The following is an 18,600-nucleotide window of genomic DNA, read 5'->3' as shown; positions in this document are numbered from 1 at the left end:
CCACCGCCACCACCGCTCGCGCCCGCGTGCAGCCAGCGCGCACCGCGGCCCCTGTCCCGTCCCGTCCCGCACCTGAGCCCCGCCCGCTCTGCCGGGAGCCGTGGGCAGGGTCCCGGGGTTGCACAGGACCCAGCTGTGCTGGCAGCCATCGGCTCGAAAACCCCCGCGCAGCCGGGGCGAGGGGCATAGCGGCGATAGACCCCGCTCACGGCAGCCGGGGCCGGCAACGGCTTTAAGTTACCGGCCTCGAAACCGCGTTAGGCCGCCGGGCACCGCGTCCGTAACGGGGCCTGGGCTGCGCTCGGCACCGGGCCCAGTGTGAGCGGCGGTGTGACGGTGCAGGCCGTGCCCTGTGCACCGAGGTACGTCCCTGCAGCCCCCCGGGTGGGCCCAGCTCCCACCGGCGACTGGCGCGGAGCGAGGCCCCGGCCGCCCCCTCAGTGCTGCCACCCCAGCCAAGGGCAGCCAAAAGCCCACATAAGAACGAGTTTTGGCCAACACCGTAGAGCTGACATCGTTTACACCAGAGCAAACTAATCCAGATCACTCGAGGTTCATTATGTTAGAAAGTAACGGAAAGTGCTGTTCAGTGCAGAAGGCACGTTTAAGGTTGTCAAAACCCCAACTTTAAGACTATTGAGTTGTGGAGCAAACTGTCATTAAGGGAGCTACACCACGGATAAGGCCTTTCCAGCCGTAGCCCAGTTCAATCATAACTGTATCCTTCCACAGTATGAAGAGAGTTAGTTTCTGACACAGCCCTGCAAGACTGCAAGATCAGGTGCGTGCTGCTCTCAGAAGCTGTATGTCCTCTAAAGGTCATGGTAATGAAAGCAGTACTAGAACTTGGCAAACATTAATACAGTAAAACTCTCATCACAAAATTTAGCCCTAGTGCTATTATTATCCAAATAATCAACTGTTCTTGTATAGGCATGGAGACTATGTGGAGATACAGAGAAGTAGAGAGAAGTTTCAGGACGTTTCAGCAAAATTTTACTAGTTCAATTGGCTTTCTTACTGAGGGGATTAGGGGTGAGTTGATATTTCATAATGCTGTTTGACTTCCAGCCCTTTGCCTTGAGTCATGAATGCCAAGTTCTTTCATCTACCCAACAGGCATGTTAGGAGAGTTCAGAGACAATTTATGAATTGAAATGCCAATTTGCAACCTAGAATAATCCATTGCCATTTGGCTTTGACCTGCACACGTTTGAACAAGCCTTACTCACAGTTCTGCTGCATGTACCACACATCAGTCAATGGCTGGGTCCCCCAAAGACTAGTCCTCAAAATTTCTACATTATCTGTATATGAGAGCTTTAGCAAGTAAATCAAAGTAAACCAAATAACAAGCATTTAGTCTACATTAAATATTTCAGCAAACAGCCTTACAAAAGTTGGAGAAAAACCTGCAGAAACAAGTAAAATACAAGTTCAGGCTGCTTGTTGGCAGCCTAAGCTCGCTTTCAGAATTTTTTATTTATTTTTAGTGTTTGAAAAGTTGTGCATGTTGGAGCATGACATACCTCCTCTCTTATCACTCTCATATGTTGGATGCAAAATCTTTGCAAGAGGGATGCGGAGGTGGGGGAAGTCCCTTGAACAAAGAAGAAAACTAATATTCTACAGCAACATATGTATTTCAAGGCATATTGTGTGTCTACTATATTTCTGCTAGCTAAAATTCCAGACCACTGATTAAAATTGTGATTAAAACTTAAGCAAACACATTGTTTTTATTTTAATTACTCATTTAGGTCCCAATCCTGAAAAGATTAAATGAAACCAATTAGATTCACTCAAATAAGCAGCCATGAGAGCTGTTCAAGTGTGTGACATCAAAGGTGTATGCACCTTTGTAAAATCAAATTCTTTGCATATAGGTCTAGCCCTAGCCAAATTATTATCACCATTTTCAGTGATGTTGGTAAGAACTGATTCTTGTCCATGGAGCCAATTCTGTTGGGTACTCGGCATCTTTGACCAAAGTCTAGGATTTACACCACTTGTCCTGGTGTCTGAAAAAGCTCAAGACTTTCTAAGAAGCAAAGAACACTGATTTTTAGTTATAAACTAATGTGTAACTCAGTTGATGTACATGAAGTTCAAAGATTGAAGCCATGACAAATTGCCACATTAAAGTACAATTTGGCACATGGGTTGGCTCACCCAGGAACATAATGATACACAGTTGGCTTTGGCATTTCTTTTATTTTTACATTTTGTGACAGAATAAACAGAAAACACATAATTTCCTCTTTAAACCGTGGAAAATTCCTGTACTCTTAACTATAGTGTTCAATCTTTGCAGCTGAGGAACACAATTACATACATAATCTACATTTTTACTTACTTTTTAAGTACTTACTGATCTAGTGATTAACTTCAGCCCAGGGCAGGATTATTTCACTGAGCAGGCATTGGCCCAATCCAGCAACATAATGTATTATCCTCACTAAGATGTATGAAAGCTGTGACAGTTCACTTTTGCAGGAGGTTTAGAGGTTTTCACGGTGCTACAGAATTAAGCCTAAGTAAATGTAAAATCTTAAAAAATATGCCCTGTTAAAACTATTAACATCACAGTTTTAATTTTTTTCCTCTTCTTCCACAAAATTCAGTAGGGATACTCCTGTGGATAACAACTACCCATTTACTGCTCTCAAAAAATTCTAGACTAGCTTCAGTTACTAATTTCATGTTATGGTCATAAAGCCCTAACCTGCGCTGAGAAGCCAGCTGAGTTCAGCTCACCCAAGCCAGGAGCAGTATTTATCTGTTAAGATGGTATCCAACCTGAACTAATTAATCCTTCCCAGGGAAAGGGGTTATTAATTTGCATAGCATTCTATATTCACAGAATCATAGAATGGGTTGGAAAGGAGAATTAGGATTCACTTCTCAAAACTTTAGCACTAAACCCATAATTGCCTGGGTTATTTCCACAGTTTTAAGAAACACAGAATCCTCTCTGCCTTCTGTAGTGACGTTAGACTGGGGCCCTGGGACTAAACGTGGAGCTGGGGACTGTGTCCTGTCATTGATGGAGTACTGAATATACTGCCTGCTAATTAACAGATTCTTACGATGAATCCACTGCCATGAGTACAAGTGCACTTTAAATAATTGCTGCAGGATGTAGGCATCTGATGATCACTTACCTATTTATAGCACTATTTAAACATACTTCACCCACCAGAAGAAATGAAGGGTACAATAGCTCTACAGAATGTTTATTCCCAAATTGACTTGGAAATGTAATTGAAGACACAGATTTCCATAAATGAGCAACTTGGTATGAAAATGTTTTCTTGTCATAAAGTATTTTAAGATCACAGAAATTATTTTCAGACACTAGTAAGGACTAATTCTCGCAAAACTCTCATACTTTACACAGTGTCTAGAATCTTTTCAAGGCTAAAAGATTGTCCCAACCAATAAAGCATTAGAAAAAAAAAAGAAAGCTACGGAGGACCACACTGTCCTAAGAACTGTTCCTGTTTGCTTTTAAATTTTTGGATCATGTTCTACATTAAGCCAATACAGGTTCTGTAACACTGGATCCATAAAACAGGCCAGCAGCCATGCTCTTGAAATGCCAAAGAACCATTGGTAGTTTTGAAAATCCAGAAAAGAGTAAGCATGCTAAACCACTAAATTTCAAAAACCAAATGGATGAATAGGCATCCCGAAGGGATATCTTGTATGTAAGATGGGTTTGGAACTGGGATGAAGCACAGGCAGCATGTTCAGATGAGTGCAGTCATTGCCCAGCACATCCATTCTGTCCCTCTCTGAGGTAAAATGTTATTATGTAAAATTAGCTTTGTGTTTTAAGCTGATTTATTGTGCTGCTGAAAGCAAGGAAAGGAAAGGTCTAAAAGTATTAACCATAGGTTGTTGACTAGATATGGGTTGTTATGCTGCAGTAACTCCATTGTTTTAGTCATATGACTCTACCCAACAACCTTTAACATGAAGGTTCAGTTAATATAATTAAGCCATTAAAAGCTTCTTAGGAAATAACTCATTAATACAAACTAATGAAGTAAAATTCTACATTCCTTACTAAATGATCCTGCATTCCTTGAACACCTAAAACTTTTGCTAAAGGTAAGTAAATGTTAGCGTTGAACTGTTAGGCTTGTCTACACTTGAAAGTTACTTTGGATTAAGGCAGGGAGTGAATTTCAAGTGCAGCAACAAATCTGGAATAATTCCAAGCATGGACAAGTCATGTATAGTGCAATCCTGGAAGATACCATGGGTTTCAAACTCAAATCTGAGGCTACATATCCAATTCAAATAACACATTTTTACAGATTTCAGATTTTTAAAAGGAAAAAGATCAAAACCCTCCAGCATGACTAACCATCTCCTTTGTGCCTCCTGTTCTCCCCTGCCTGCCTTACACAGGCTCCTCTATACCCAGCACTCTTCTACTGACTCTGATATGCCCCTTACCCTCCTTCCAACATTTTTCTGATAAGATTTTTATAGGCCCTCAACCTACCAAATGCAAACACAACAGACCAGAAGAGGGAGGAAAGAAAGAGATTATATGAGAGAAGGAAAAAATCAACAAAAGATCAAACAAGAAAAATATGAAACTAACATACCTTCACTGCTCAATCACTTCCTTCTGGCTGGATCCCATTCCTCATATTGTATGTTGTCTGTTTAAAGCTCAATGCAAAGTCTAATCAAATAGGCAAAAGTCAGTAGATTACTTTAAACTGTTCAGTTCCAGACAATTCTCTTTATTTTCTATAACACACCTAGACCTTAGTTACATAAAAATTATTAAATAACATATACTTTCAGATTCAAGCTCATATATTAAATAACTGATATTGACCCTGTAATACCTAAAATATAGAACTATACATATGGCTAAAACTACATGTGTGGTTTGCAGGATTGGGTCCCAAACTGCTGTATTCTGTTTTGAAGTTCATATTGCATGCTTGGGGTTTCAAGACTGTATTATGGGTGAAATTCTTTGTAGCCAATATGAAAGTATCACAGGCTAAAATCTTTTCATGTCTACAATTTCCTAATTACTTTATTAGTTTTTATCTACATAATTCCACAGGGCGCCAAATATTTTACTGAAAAACATCAAGACAAAGCTGCTGCATAGAGAGCTAACAACTTCAATTAGCAAAGGTAAGTGAATGAAAGGGATGCGAGACAGTGTAATTGTGCATTGAAGTTTGACACACTGTATTAATTATTTCTCTTGGACATTTCCTTTTAGCCTTTTTGATCTGTTTTTCTCTTTTTCTTCCTTTCCCAATCGATTTAATTGCAAGGACATGATAAAATGGGTCATGATAAAGAAATTAAAGGAGATTTAAGTACAGTCTGCCTCACAGATGAAGCAGAGCTAAAAATCAAGCTACTAGATAAACAGTCGTTATCTTTCATAAAGTAAATTTTATCTAGCACAGTAAAAATGCCTGAAATAAGACTCTTTTAGCTATATTTCTGTCACATAATGAATAGGTTGGCTAGATGGTCAGAATCTAGCTATACATACCAATGAAATTTCATGTCAAGTAAACAATCAAACCTAAAAGACCCCAGAAAAAAACCCCACCAAACCAAAAAAAACGGAAGTGGCAAGTCCTTATTTTAGTAAATAAATCTACTGTTTTATTATCAGTCTGCAAAGTGGTTTGAGGATGAGGAGGCTGTGAGATGTTTATAAGGTGATGCCGTGTGATATTTTTGAAGTCCAATATAGGTAATCACATTTTAAAGCAAAGCCATCAAGTGAGCCTCTCTTCAGTATACAGTGTGTTTCCAAACATGCTCCCCACAAGAAAAAGTCACCCGTTTAAACCTATTAGCTGTATGAACTTAAATGCCAACCTGTGGCAAAATTTTGGGATTTGGGAATTATCAAGTAATGCATTGCTTATGCTCCAAATTATTTCTTTAATTATTTAAACTCCAAAAGTTCGAGGAAGGACCTCTGCACTGCTGCTCTGTGCTCGGGTTTAGCACTGCTCCTGGAGAACACACCTTTTTTTTTTCTTTTGCAATGGAAATTACAAATACTACTGCAAAACAAATTTGTAAAAGGGCTTAATTTTATACTTTCCTATGGGACTTACAGTTTAGATCCAGCTGGAATTATGAATCAACATAGAAGTTTTTCTTTCATATATACAGTGCAGCATTAACTATTTCAGAGAACATATTCTTTTGTCTTTGTGTATATGAGAATTTGAGTCTGTTTGCAAGTATTGGATCTGATTTTTATCCCTCCAAGTGCTGTGCAATACACGACATTCCTTATTTTGCTTTAGACTGCTACTGATTAATGCCTTATGTTGGATATTTGTTTGTTTTTCCCACATGTTATTTCATCATCCTTGGAATTACAATAACACGTGCCAGGGAATGTGACCTATCAGTCTTAACTGTCCTTCATTGAGTCTGGATGGGGATGTAAGACAACTACATACATAAAATATATGAAGGGTTTACACTTTTATCTGACACATCATTTGCTGCTGGAAGGCTTTCATGTCATACATTGATTCATAAAGTATCAATTATTTAGTGTAGATGCATGTGGAATGCTATAAAAATCCAGTCTTTGTTGCCATTTACATATTAAAAAAGCCAAATGCAAGTTTCTTTTTCTTCAAATATGCACAAAAGATAGGAGAGATCTTGAGTAATGAGACAGAGGAGGAAAAAACAACCCAATATTCCATCTGCTCCTTTACCAAACCTTGAGGGAAAAGATTAGTCTTTCTATTTCTTGGGTCTCTTGATTGCACTAGTGAGAATAGGGTTTGTGGAGAAAGACAATCTTTCAACATAAAAATCAACACAAATAACTTGAAAGCAGCTGACCAACACCACTAATCACAGCCCAAATCTGAAGACAAAAAATGTGAAATACCAGTTCATAAGCAGTCCAAAGTATATTCAGCTATCTGTATCTTCATTAATATTCCTCGCTATGGGCCCAAACACAAGCCTTAGTAATTTTCACAGTTGCTTCTTGTAAGCCACCACGATTCCCTCCCTTACTCAACAAGAATTTTACATATTTCTCGATTATTCCTTCCACAGAGCTGGCAATGTCAAATATGAAGGTGATAATGAGCTGAAGGACATCAGCAAACGAAGTACGTCAGAGCCAGTGCCCCCACTGTTACCAAGTGAAAATTGCTAAAAGCAGGGACAGTCTAGGTCCTGTTATATCACAGGGCCAAGAACTTTTTGCACAAAATAGGTTGCTTACAGTTGCCACATGTGATCTATGTATCTGTTGAACCATCTGTAGTTTAGCAGACGGGCAACAGAATTGCACACTCAATGCTGTTGAAAACCACGGACAAAAAGAAATAATCAAAGGCAAGTTATGCCTTTAGCAGAGATTATAAATACATGTATCCGGTAAATTTGCTGTTCAGGCCTTTCAAATTTTGCTGTTGCCTGAGGGATTAATTTTATCTTAAGGATTGGGAGTTTCATTTGCACTTAATTTTTTTTTTTTTTTTTTTAAGATCTTTACAGGCTGGCATGGTAGGTGGCCACCACAGGAATACAGATCTGCAGGAGGTTTCAAAACTTATACTGAAAACGTCATGTTTTTATGAATTAGCCAAAATGTACCTAAGAGTTTTCTACTTCTATAGGGTGTAAGAGACCAAAAGTCTGAAGAAAGAAACACTATATACTTGCATTTTCTTGTTGATACTTCATTTGTTTAGTTCAATTGCTCTTGGGGAGAAAAAAAGAAAAAAAATCTACAAACCATTTCTACACAATGTGCTCTTTTTGCCTACCCTAGAAAATATACTGATCTATAGAAGTACACAGAGAGAGATAGAAAAATCTATAAACCAGGGAGCACTTTCTTATCTCACAGATAAAGAACACATTTTTTCAGATTACTCGGAAATCTAGATATTTAGATGTCAAGATATTTAGATATTATGAGGCAGCAGAAGCAGAATAGTTAACTACATTGAAAACTATTCCTAATGTGCAAACCACAAAACTAGCACTATGAGGGTGAGAAAGGCCTCATGCTAAAGAACATTGGCTGGCCTCCATCTGTCTCATCCTGTTTCTCCCATGAAATAGACCAACCACTTTGTTAATGAACAGTAATTAATTCCAGAAGGAATAGGAGATATAAGAGCAGATTCCCATAATCTTTTTTTTTTTTTTAAAAAGCAAGACCTGTTAATGATCAGGCTGTGGGTATCTCTCCATTAACAACTAGCCAGGTACAATAGGAAGTGGTCTATAGAACAAAACCATATGTGTTGAGAGTCTGGTATCTACACTAGACACAGCTTATGGGAAGTTATTTCCAACCAGTTCCAGTGTGGACTGCATGTTCATTAGTTGCTGGAGCATGCTAGGTCCTGGGTCACAGTTTAATTTTACTCAGGAGGTAATCCCCTTTGTGTCCTCTGACACTGTAAACCACCTTGAAAACCAAAGCTCCACATGTGGGAATTACTAGGAGGTTCACTTCCAAAGCCTGCTCCTGGTGCAACCTAAAATGCTGATGGAGGCATATCCCAAATACCTCACAGGACATAATTTAATTCTCTTCAGGGACACACATGGGCAAGAGAAACTGACAGACAAGATACTGCAGAGCACTGACAGCACCAGCACTTGCTTCCTGCCAAATACATGCATATGATACTATTCCAAGATGTTCACATTCAAAGGGAATGCAAGTTCACAAAACATTTTTAGGTCTTTGCTTCTAAGTGTCGAAATCCATGCTAATGCAGAGAAATAGCTTTCATGTACTGCTCTGCCCTTCTTCATTCCTATTTTGACTCTGTGTTGTGTCCAGGATTTGTACTGGCCCTTTGCTAGGGAGAACTTCACTGACTGTCCATGAAGGGATTGTAGAATCCTTCTCCCCAGTCCTCTTTCTCCTCTCAAACAAAACACAAATGACTCTTCCATTAGCCTTGGAACCTTACATATCCATACTTGTATGTGTGAGGCAAATACACCAGAGGAGATACTGTGTTGTGGTGACCTGTATTTCGTAAATGGTTTTACTTCTTCAAGGTAAAAATAGTCAACCACAGTTCTATGTCATTGTATGGGATGGAGCTCAGATCCCTGAAGAGAAAACCACTGAATTCCTTGGTTCAAAAGGTTTAATGTTAGAAATTTAAAAGGTAACAAATTCTCTTAAGTGCACAAGGGATTACGAAAGTAATTTCTTAACAGTTGCATAATAAATCCCACGTACATTAATGATAAAACAGCCTTATTTACTATAGGTTGAGAAAACTTGTTTTTTACCAAAACAAAGAGTGATTTTTCAGATACAACATATTTCTTTTACCTTTTACATTAAAAAGTACAATGGCAACAAATGAAACCATTCATCCAGCAGAAAGGCAGTTAGCATCTGTTAGGTCAAGTTAGCAAAAGACAGATAAAACATCTGACTGGGCTGCTGTCTTTTCTAATTACAAGACATGCAGTTAATGTTTGAGAATAAATCCTATCCTAAGCAGTAATACTGAGGCCCATGTTGACTTTGTTTATTTGTTGAATTTCTGTGGGTAAAAAAAGAGTCCAACCTATTCAGCAGTTTAGTTGAATTTTCTTGTTCTGTGTGTAGTTTTTGAAATGCAGGCTTGTTGTATTACTCAAAACTTAGACCTTGGTAACTATTGGCATTTTATTAACAACACTATATGTACATTTTTTACTGTAACCATATATATCTCTCAGAGGGGCATAAGCTGGGGACCATTCATAGCTCATATTTGTTTTCCCCATGCAGCCCCACATGTGGTGAACAGCTGTAGAAGTTGTAAAATTGTCTTTACACATTGCGCATGCTGTTGAATATAATATACACACACATTTTGTATGAAGCAAGTCCTGAAGCAAAATAATGTGCTGAATATTTCTATTTACTTATTCTGTAAATATTTGTCTTTATTTAAATAAAGACAAATGTTTTCTTTTAAATTCTTCCAATAAAATAATAGCACTTAATTATTCAGAATTGCAGGTTTACCAGTTCTTACCACAAGCAAGCCTTTTAACCATGTCTGCTATGGCAAAGAATCAAATGCTGTCAAAAGTGAAACTGCAAAGCAACTGTTACTATGGTATTGTGACCAGCCTCACTGCAATAAAATACAGAAATGAAAATCTAAATTGTTACTTACATATACATTTTGCTCCAGGGTACTATAAGCAAAAATGAAAACAGCTGACAGTGAGTCACCCTTCTAGATAATAACTATTGCTAATATGAATCTGATGTGTTGAAGGGTGGGATGAAGCTCCAGAGACTAACACCCCCCTCGTTAATATTCTATACCAAATTGAAAGAAAGGTGGGGTGGTTTCCCCATCTCTAGTGAGAGCTTAGTTTTCTGAACACAGCTAAATCAATCCCCACAGAGCTATCTTATCTGCAAGGCTCATGAAAAATATCTGACAAGTAAATGGTTAGCATTTGGAATGGACCACACTGAGTGAAGTAACAGTTATTTCATAAGAGATTTCCCATGGTATATATTCCAAAACCCAACTACGAGGCCTTCACTCCCACACCCACCACAAATGATAATATTTGAATCCTGTGCTGTACTATTAATACACTCAGGGCCATTTTAAGCAGCAAAGTACATATAGCCAAGCACACTAAAAGGATAGCTTATTTCTTGGTTATTATTAAAAAAAGGAAAGCAGACCTGTTTAAATGAGGAACACTTCCCTCTGCTCCCATTTTTCATCTGCCAACAAATACAGATACTGCATGTGGGACATATCACATACCAGAAAGGAAAGTGTTATACAAGCCCACTGTTAAATTAGCTATGTAAATGTGAGCAATCTTTTTTTTTTAGTTTGCCCCTTTTTCTGCTTTCTCATAGTTCTTGTAACACGTTCAAAAGAATAAGCTTTATCCTGAAAATTATTATTATTATTTCAAAATTATTTACAATTTTTTATTATATTTTGATCAACTATATACTGTAGAAATGTGCTATCACTTTGATTTTAAAGTTAGCATGTATGAAAAGAGAAGCAATTGCCCATACAAATTGTCTGCCAAGTCTTTCACACTTATCTACTACATGTTTTCGGCATACACGAAATCTGGTCAAATTAAACTTAAATATTTTTCTTGTCAATTTATTTTAAAAAAAGCAAACATGAATTTAAGCTCATTTGTGGATCTGAAAAAAGAGCTTACATTAGCTTGACAGCTAATTTGAGCAATTTTACAAAATATTTTCATTATAGTATCTAATTACAGTGCTCTCTTTTTTTCCTTAAAAAAAAAAAAAACAACACAAAAAACCAACAAACCCAACTTTTACAAAGTGGTTTTACTTTATTACTTTTAGTATTACCTTATGTTTGTTCTTCATGCCAGAACAGCACATGGATTATTGTGGTGCTCTAATTTAGGGTATCATCTTACCCATCTGTGCCAGTGAAGTTCTTAGGGAACTTCATCCATAATTCTCATCTTCATGAAGCCCCAGTTCAACCATTACTGATGTATGTACCAATCAATTAATAAGTTGTTCCCCTCAGAGTTAATGAAATTGCTCGAGCGTGTAAGTTTTGTTGCCAAGAACCGTGATGAGATCATCTGCCTGGAGAGATGCAAGTTGGAACCCCTCACTATTTTGGTTTGCATGAATTCAGTTCTCCTAGTGGTACCAGCAAACAAACACTAGCCAAAGACCAAGACTCAAACAAAGATGAGACTCAGGCCAGAATAAGCAAAGAAAAAAATGCATACTATGCTGTAGGTTGCTGCCTTTCTTCCTTGTGGGATAGTGCATAACTCAGCCAAGGTTCTGATAGCTCTGCTTATTGGGAAAATTCACACATTGACACGAGTGCTTGAATCAGGCCACTTCAGATTAAAGAGCCTGTGACTTCTAGCATGTAGGCATATGTTCACCAGACAATATGTTCTACCAAAAGTTAGACTTTTTTTCTCTTATTACAGTAATTGTCATGTGGCTAAGCCATTGTTGATACATAGGAGTAAGACTGGACTTCTACCATAAGGATTATCAACGTACCTACTGTAAGAGATTCAGAACCAGTTTCTTCAAACATACAGAGAATGGCTTTTCTTCCAGCAGAGATCTGGGAGAAGAGGAGGGGGAGTTGGAGAGATCCTTCAACCAGGAATGTAACTTCTAATAATCACTTACAGATGTCAGAGTAATGTTCTAGGATCTTCCTATGTGTCCAAAGCTCTTATTTGTAACATATGCAGAATGAAAGCCCCTTGCATAAGACTGTAAATAAGCTTCTCGACTGAACTAGTTGTGGCTCAGCCAACTTCAGCCCTTGGGACAGGGAGGTGCAAAGAGGGTAAAGAGGCCTAATTTAGTAGTAACACACTCAGGTTCTCTTATAATTTTGCTGTTACTTTAGAGATGGGATGTCTTTAGCATTTAGATTCCAAATCACCACAAACTATAGGAAATGCCAGTGATAAAGCAAGTAAAACCACACCCAGCATTACAGGAGAGAGATTTGAATTCAGACATGGAACAGTAATGAGAAAAAAAGAGAGTTTTCACTTAAAACATGTGAAATTCTCTGCTAAAAAGAGAATGAAAAAGCATCCAGCTCATATATGTTGAGGAGAGTTTAAGTGTACCCAGTTTTCACAGTAAAGTGTAACATATAATTAATCGTATTTCAGCAGTAAATGTTAGAATGCTGAATACCTCGTTTATTGGAAAGCACTTCCAAGGCTTCAATTTCAGATAGTCTCATTCAAAGTAGCTGTTTCATAGAAATTATTTGTATAAATTAAAGTAGCAGTTGATCTTCATGCTGGTTCTTAATTATCAGGCAAAACTCTTAATAGTGTGTCTTTAACATAAATCAGGGTCACACTGGAGCTGACATATTTCCTTTATACATGAAAATAAATTGTTTACAGTGTCTGTCATCATATGTACTTCAGGATCAGAGACAACTTGACTGCATCAATTAGATTTTCATTAGGATGCTAATCAGCATTTTTTCCAGCAAAAAGACACCAAAGTGTGTGCGGAAGCATCAGCTGTGTCTGGCACCCAGGTTTGCTGAAAGGGGAGCAAAACAGGAAAGAAAAGCACACCTGGAGTCACCTAGACTCCTGTGTTGGAGGTCAGTAGAAGAAGACCCAATACTTCCTTTCCCCAGCCCTAAGCAGCCAGAGGGGTACCTGGCAGTGCCCTGCCCCTGCAGACGGACACGGGTTTCCTGGCAGGAGCAGTAGGAGCTCCAGCTTCTCACCAGCAGCATGGGAATCAGCAGCACTGCTGGGCTGACCAACTCGAGCTACATTGATGGCCCCAACACTGAAGTAGCAGCTTTTAACCCTTGGTGATTCTACAAGCTAGTGAAGTGTAGGAGGTTGAGCTGGACTTCCCTTACATCATACAACCCAGGAAACACATGCAGATTCCCCCTAAAGCTAATAGGTGTCAGGGCACCATGAGGGCCCCATTCTACATCATGGGGAATTGCTGCAGTCGGAGTGCATTGCTGTGCTGGATCAGGCCCATGGTTCAACTGGTGCACAGCTTTGCCCTTGGCCACAGCTGCTTCATAAAACTTAAAAGTGTTTTGAAAGAGGTAGTTAGGTCATACCTGCCTCAGGTAAAGATTCTTCTAGACCCCATAAGTCAGTAGAGTGTTTATCTCTTCTCTAAAATACTTAATTCTTTACTTAACAGTATGTCACATCTGAGTAAGGATGTGTTTTAGTTTTGTTTTGTTGAGTTTTATTGATGGTCAACTCTTTTTCTAAATCCCAATAAACTCTAGATATCAAACCATATGTTGAAATAATAATTTCCCCAAGGACAATATGCGTTGCATGAAAAACTTCCTTTCAATTTTGCAGGCAAAACATTTCAGTTTTGTGACTATCTTATTCATTGTGTTTTGTAAGATAAAGTGAACAGCCATTCCTTCTCTAACTTAGCAATATTTGCTATTACTTTTTAAAACCAGATGAGTTATGGCACGTCTTATTTATCTAAGGTATATAATTATCTTATTTGAAGTTTTTCACCTCTCTCAATTTGAAAGCTTTTCTGCCTTTTTATAATTTCTTTTGACCAAATTAATCTTGATGTAGTCTGCTGTAATTTTGGGCAAGAAAGACATCGCAGCAGCAGGAGTCTTAGGAACATCTGTGACAGATACTCTGTCTTTTATGTTCCTGTTACATTCACAGTGCACAATGATGAGATGCAGGGAAAGCCCCTTGCGTGAGTGCACACAGGGAATTGAAGATGCCTTGCAAGCAGCAGCACTGGGCTTTCTGTATTCATAGATGTCAAACAGACAAATAACATCTCTATAATTTTACTTAGAGGCAAAACATTTTGCCCAGCAATAACAGAAGACAGTTTCTCTCTGTATTAACAAGAAACAGCAATACAGAAAAGTGAAATGTTTCCAGCACTGAGGTAAATCATTTTAGGACATGTCCAATAGCCCTTGTTGGAAACCTTGTACAAATGAGGACTGGCATTTGCCAAAATTTTTCATCGGGAAGGAACACCAAAAGAATTGAAAGCTATTTCAAATAAATGGAAAAGTAAATGGTACATTAAAAATTTTACAGAATATGTATTCAAAAGAACTTCAGCAACACAATTCAGTTTAGGTTTCCCAAGAGCCTCAAAAAAAAAAAAGTATTGAACAGGCCTTTATTCATATTTCATGAACTATCAGAATTATTTATGTTCCTACATAATTTTGCAGAAAGCTACAGCTAACTGAGCACCACCTGAGAAATTTACATGTTCTGTGTAAAATCATACAAGACAAGACAGGATTGCTTCAGGTGGTAAATTGTACTTTCGTCCTCAGATCCTCACTACAGGACAATAATACCTGAACACAAGCAGATTTTGCACAGAGAAACCAGTCTGAGATTCCTCTCAGTGTTGCATTTGTTTGGTAACAAACAATGAGCAGGTGCTTATTCTGCAAGAATAAGCTGTCACAACCCTCATATTTATAAACTGCTGCAGCTGTAATGAACCTCAATCCCAGCTCTGTTCATTGCATCCATCAACACTTCACACTTCTCAAAATTTACCATTAATGCATGTAGTACAAAATGTTCATAGAATATTTTAAGTATCCTGTAAGACTCCACCTCAGCTCCTCAATCTAGCTATTCAACTACATATAAATTTGTTCAAAAGTATTACTGTAGTTTACAATTATGCAGCTTTAAAATTAATGAGATGCAATATGAAACAGTAAATCAGATTTTTCACTTGTTCATATTTTCCTAGATCATAATTTCTAATAAAGTGAAAGAGGGGACAAGATAGAAACCTCAATTAATGTTAGCAATAAAAATACTTCTATTAAAAAAAATCTGTAATCACATAACCATTATACATATGGATCTGTCCATGTATTTTTTTTTCATTTTAAGCAGCGAAATGTCTCAGTTATGTTAGGATTATGCAAACAGAAAGGAAGAGTATTTGCCACAATACAGAAGTAACTACTGTCGCTGTTCTGTGGCAGCCATAGAAAAATCTCTGTGAAAATGCAAACAAACAAAAAAATTCTACCTCCTTTCCAACAATTATGTTGCAACTGCAATTCAACAAAATATGTTTTCAAAGGGAAGCAATTAATTTATTATTCTACTCTAAACCTATTTGCACTGCCAGCCTGAGATTTTAACTTGACGGATACTGATAATTTGATTTCTGATTAACTTTTCATTTTAGATGTAATTCTAAAATAAGTTTTATATTACTAAACTGACCTTTTTTTCCATTTCAGTAGTCCTCCTATGAGAAGAAACAGAACAGCAGGACCTGAAATAATGTAAGGTATCTGGTTAATTAAAAAAGGTTTCATAAAGCAAGTTTTACCATGTTTAATCTACCTGGGAGTTATTTCTTCTTTTGTGAAAAGAAAGATATAGTTCATAATTATTCCTTTTTAATTCTTGATTAGTGAAGTCAAGAACTGTGATGCCTCATGAGAGCTGTAAGAAATCCTAGGTTTGATCCAGCTCTTATTAACTTTAACAAAAGCTCCAGTTTTCCCTTGATATCTCCACTGTACTACAGGCAAACAATCCTTTTCATTTCTTTTCTTCTACCCTTTCAAAGATAATATATTTGTTTATAAGGAAGTAAAAAGCTATTTTCTGCTTAATATAGGAATATATTCTCAGTCATTTTTGGAGATTATTGATTTTAATGATTAAGTTAATTAATTGGATTAATCAAATAGCTGAATAAATACAGAGCACTTACACCTTCCACAGAATTACAGGGGTTTAGATCTATTTTAGGACTAAACTCTTAACACATAACATTCTTTTACAATACAGCTGTAATTTCATCTGGCACTCACACAGCACAAGAATGTACAGAAACAGATGAAAATATACAAAGTAGCTGGATGCATTTTTTCCTCCAATATGGACATTGTACACATTTTATTCACAATAATATGTACACAAAGTACAGTGGGATTTGTCCCCTGCACGCAATTTTCACAAATAGAGAATGCTGAAAGGTCACACTGTTAATGAGTCGAGTAATTTCTCTGCATTTAGAACATTCCAGGACTGGATGGATACCATAGTGGATTTATGTTTGTAAGAATCACCTGGAAAAGGTATAGGAAGAAATGAAAATAAGTTGCACAGTTTTTGTTACTTGGAGGCAGAAAAGCTGTCTAGAACAATTTGCTCTTAATGGCTGTTTCAGCTCGAAAGAGGCCCTGAAGTGAAGAATAAACAAACTGTCACAGGAACAGAGAGTAAGTCTCTTAAGATCAGGGTTAAGGTTCATTGGTACAATTGCTCTGGGCAAAACATTACCGCATCTTGGACTAATCTTGGCATGCAGATAAATATAAAGGTACAGCACTAATGTACATATAATGCCTTTTCTGTAACCCCTGCACGTGCAATACAGCCAAATGCATAATGCGAAATACAGCATCTTGCAAAAATGAAATGGGAATTCTAAATATGTTTAAACAGAGGTTTAGAAATTCAGAAAGCTAGATAATAATAAACAAAAGTTAGATAAACAGGCTCTGCTGTCAGTCTTACACAAGTTGTATTACCCTTGTTTAAGCTAAAACTGACTCCAGCCAGCCATTTATCTCAAAAAACCCAGTTTTCCCACCTACTACTTGCCCTCAGCTTTTTCTCCCCCCAAAAAGCCTCAACATTTTTTCTGTTTTAAAAGATTAATTTAACATACTTTGACCCTCCCATGAAGAAAACCAAATATGCATAGTGGAGTTTCATGGTGGAGGGGTAAGTACTCCACATAATTATTTAAGTACTACTGTATTATTGAAAAATCTCTCAGTTTTGCATTAGTAAAAAGAAAGGTTGTGTCAAAATCCCCTTCTCTTCTGTCTCATTATTTGTTCTCACTGAGTACCAGAGTCCTGAATCCTGCCACCTCTCACTCCCAGAAACATGCCCCTCCACACGCTCCCCTCCCCATTCCAGCTAAAGGCATTTCAAGCCCTTGAAGTTAGGTCAGAAGCACTCAGAATGCATTCTCCACCTGAGCAGTCTGTTCTCCTTTGCCACCTTCAAAGTTCAAAGCCCCTGCAGAAATTGTTCAGCTTCAGGCAGTGGCCAAGAACATGCAGAAGTTGGGACTGTCCTAGCTGCAAGAGTGGGATGCAGCAAGGACCTCTCTCTCATTTAATCCCATGAGAGGTTCCTCATTCCCTTTCTACAGACTGTAGCTTTAATTATCACAACACCTCAACCCCTGGAAAAGGCACATATCACCACACTGATACAGTGATAAACATTTCCCATGAGGACTGTTAATATTGCAAGAACAGAGCTGTAAATCCACACTGTTTATCCTTCCTCATTTATTTGCAGAGCATAGATAAGAGGATGAAGGAGGAGAAGCTGTTCTGATAGCAAGCATCTGCATCCCAGTGCAGCATTGCGTTATCCTTCCTCCTCCCTAATAAATAATGCTGATCAGCATTATCTATGAGAGCAGGAGCAGTGACAGGCTATCAGATTTCTGGACTGGGCAAACTCCTGAGGACTGGGCTGGTCACTTACTAAGCCTCTCCATTTGCTGATACACTGCTCCCTTCACAGGCTCCTTGGCGCAGAGAGGTGGAATATTCCCACTGGCCTCAAATATTAGTTCCTTTTTCCATTATGGTATTTTAGCAACTGTTGTACTCTCCAGGACTTCTCTGGCCTTAAAGAAAGTTAGAACCAGCACTGGTAATAGAGGAAGGCCAAGTTCTAACATTATTAAACTGTCCTTAACATCATGTGCCTGTAGATGCTAATAGCAAGAGCTGCTGCTGACATGCACGAAGTGGGGACTGTTTAGCAATGGAGAAAAGTCAAGCAGGCCTTGGATGAGTTTTCCACAGAAGTGGATGCAGAATGTACAGGCAGAAAGAGCAGGGCAAGTTCCTTGCACAAGGATAGAGGCTTAGGAGCAGGACCTCATGCTTGTGAAATCAGTCACCAGTCTGGGGACGAGAGCTTGCACACACGGTTTCACAGTGGCTTTTCTACCAGCTTCAATACTGG

Source organism: Corvus kubaryi, unplaced genomic scaffold, assembly GCF_017639235.1.
Source record: "Corvus kubaryi isolate FWS band 111438036 unplaced genomic scaffold, C.kubaryi_AGA036_p1.0 37334, whole genome shotgun sequence".
NCBI lineage: Eukaryota > Metazoa > Chordata > Aves > Passeriformes > Corvidae > Corvus > Corvus kubaryi.
This window is presented reverse-complemented; position numbering follows the sequence as displayed.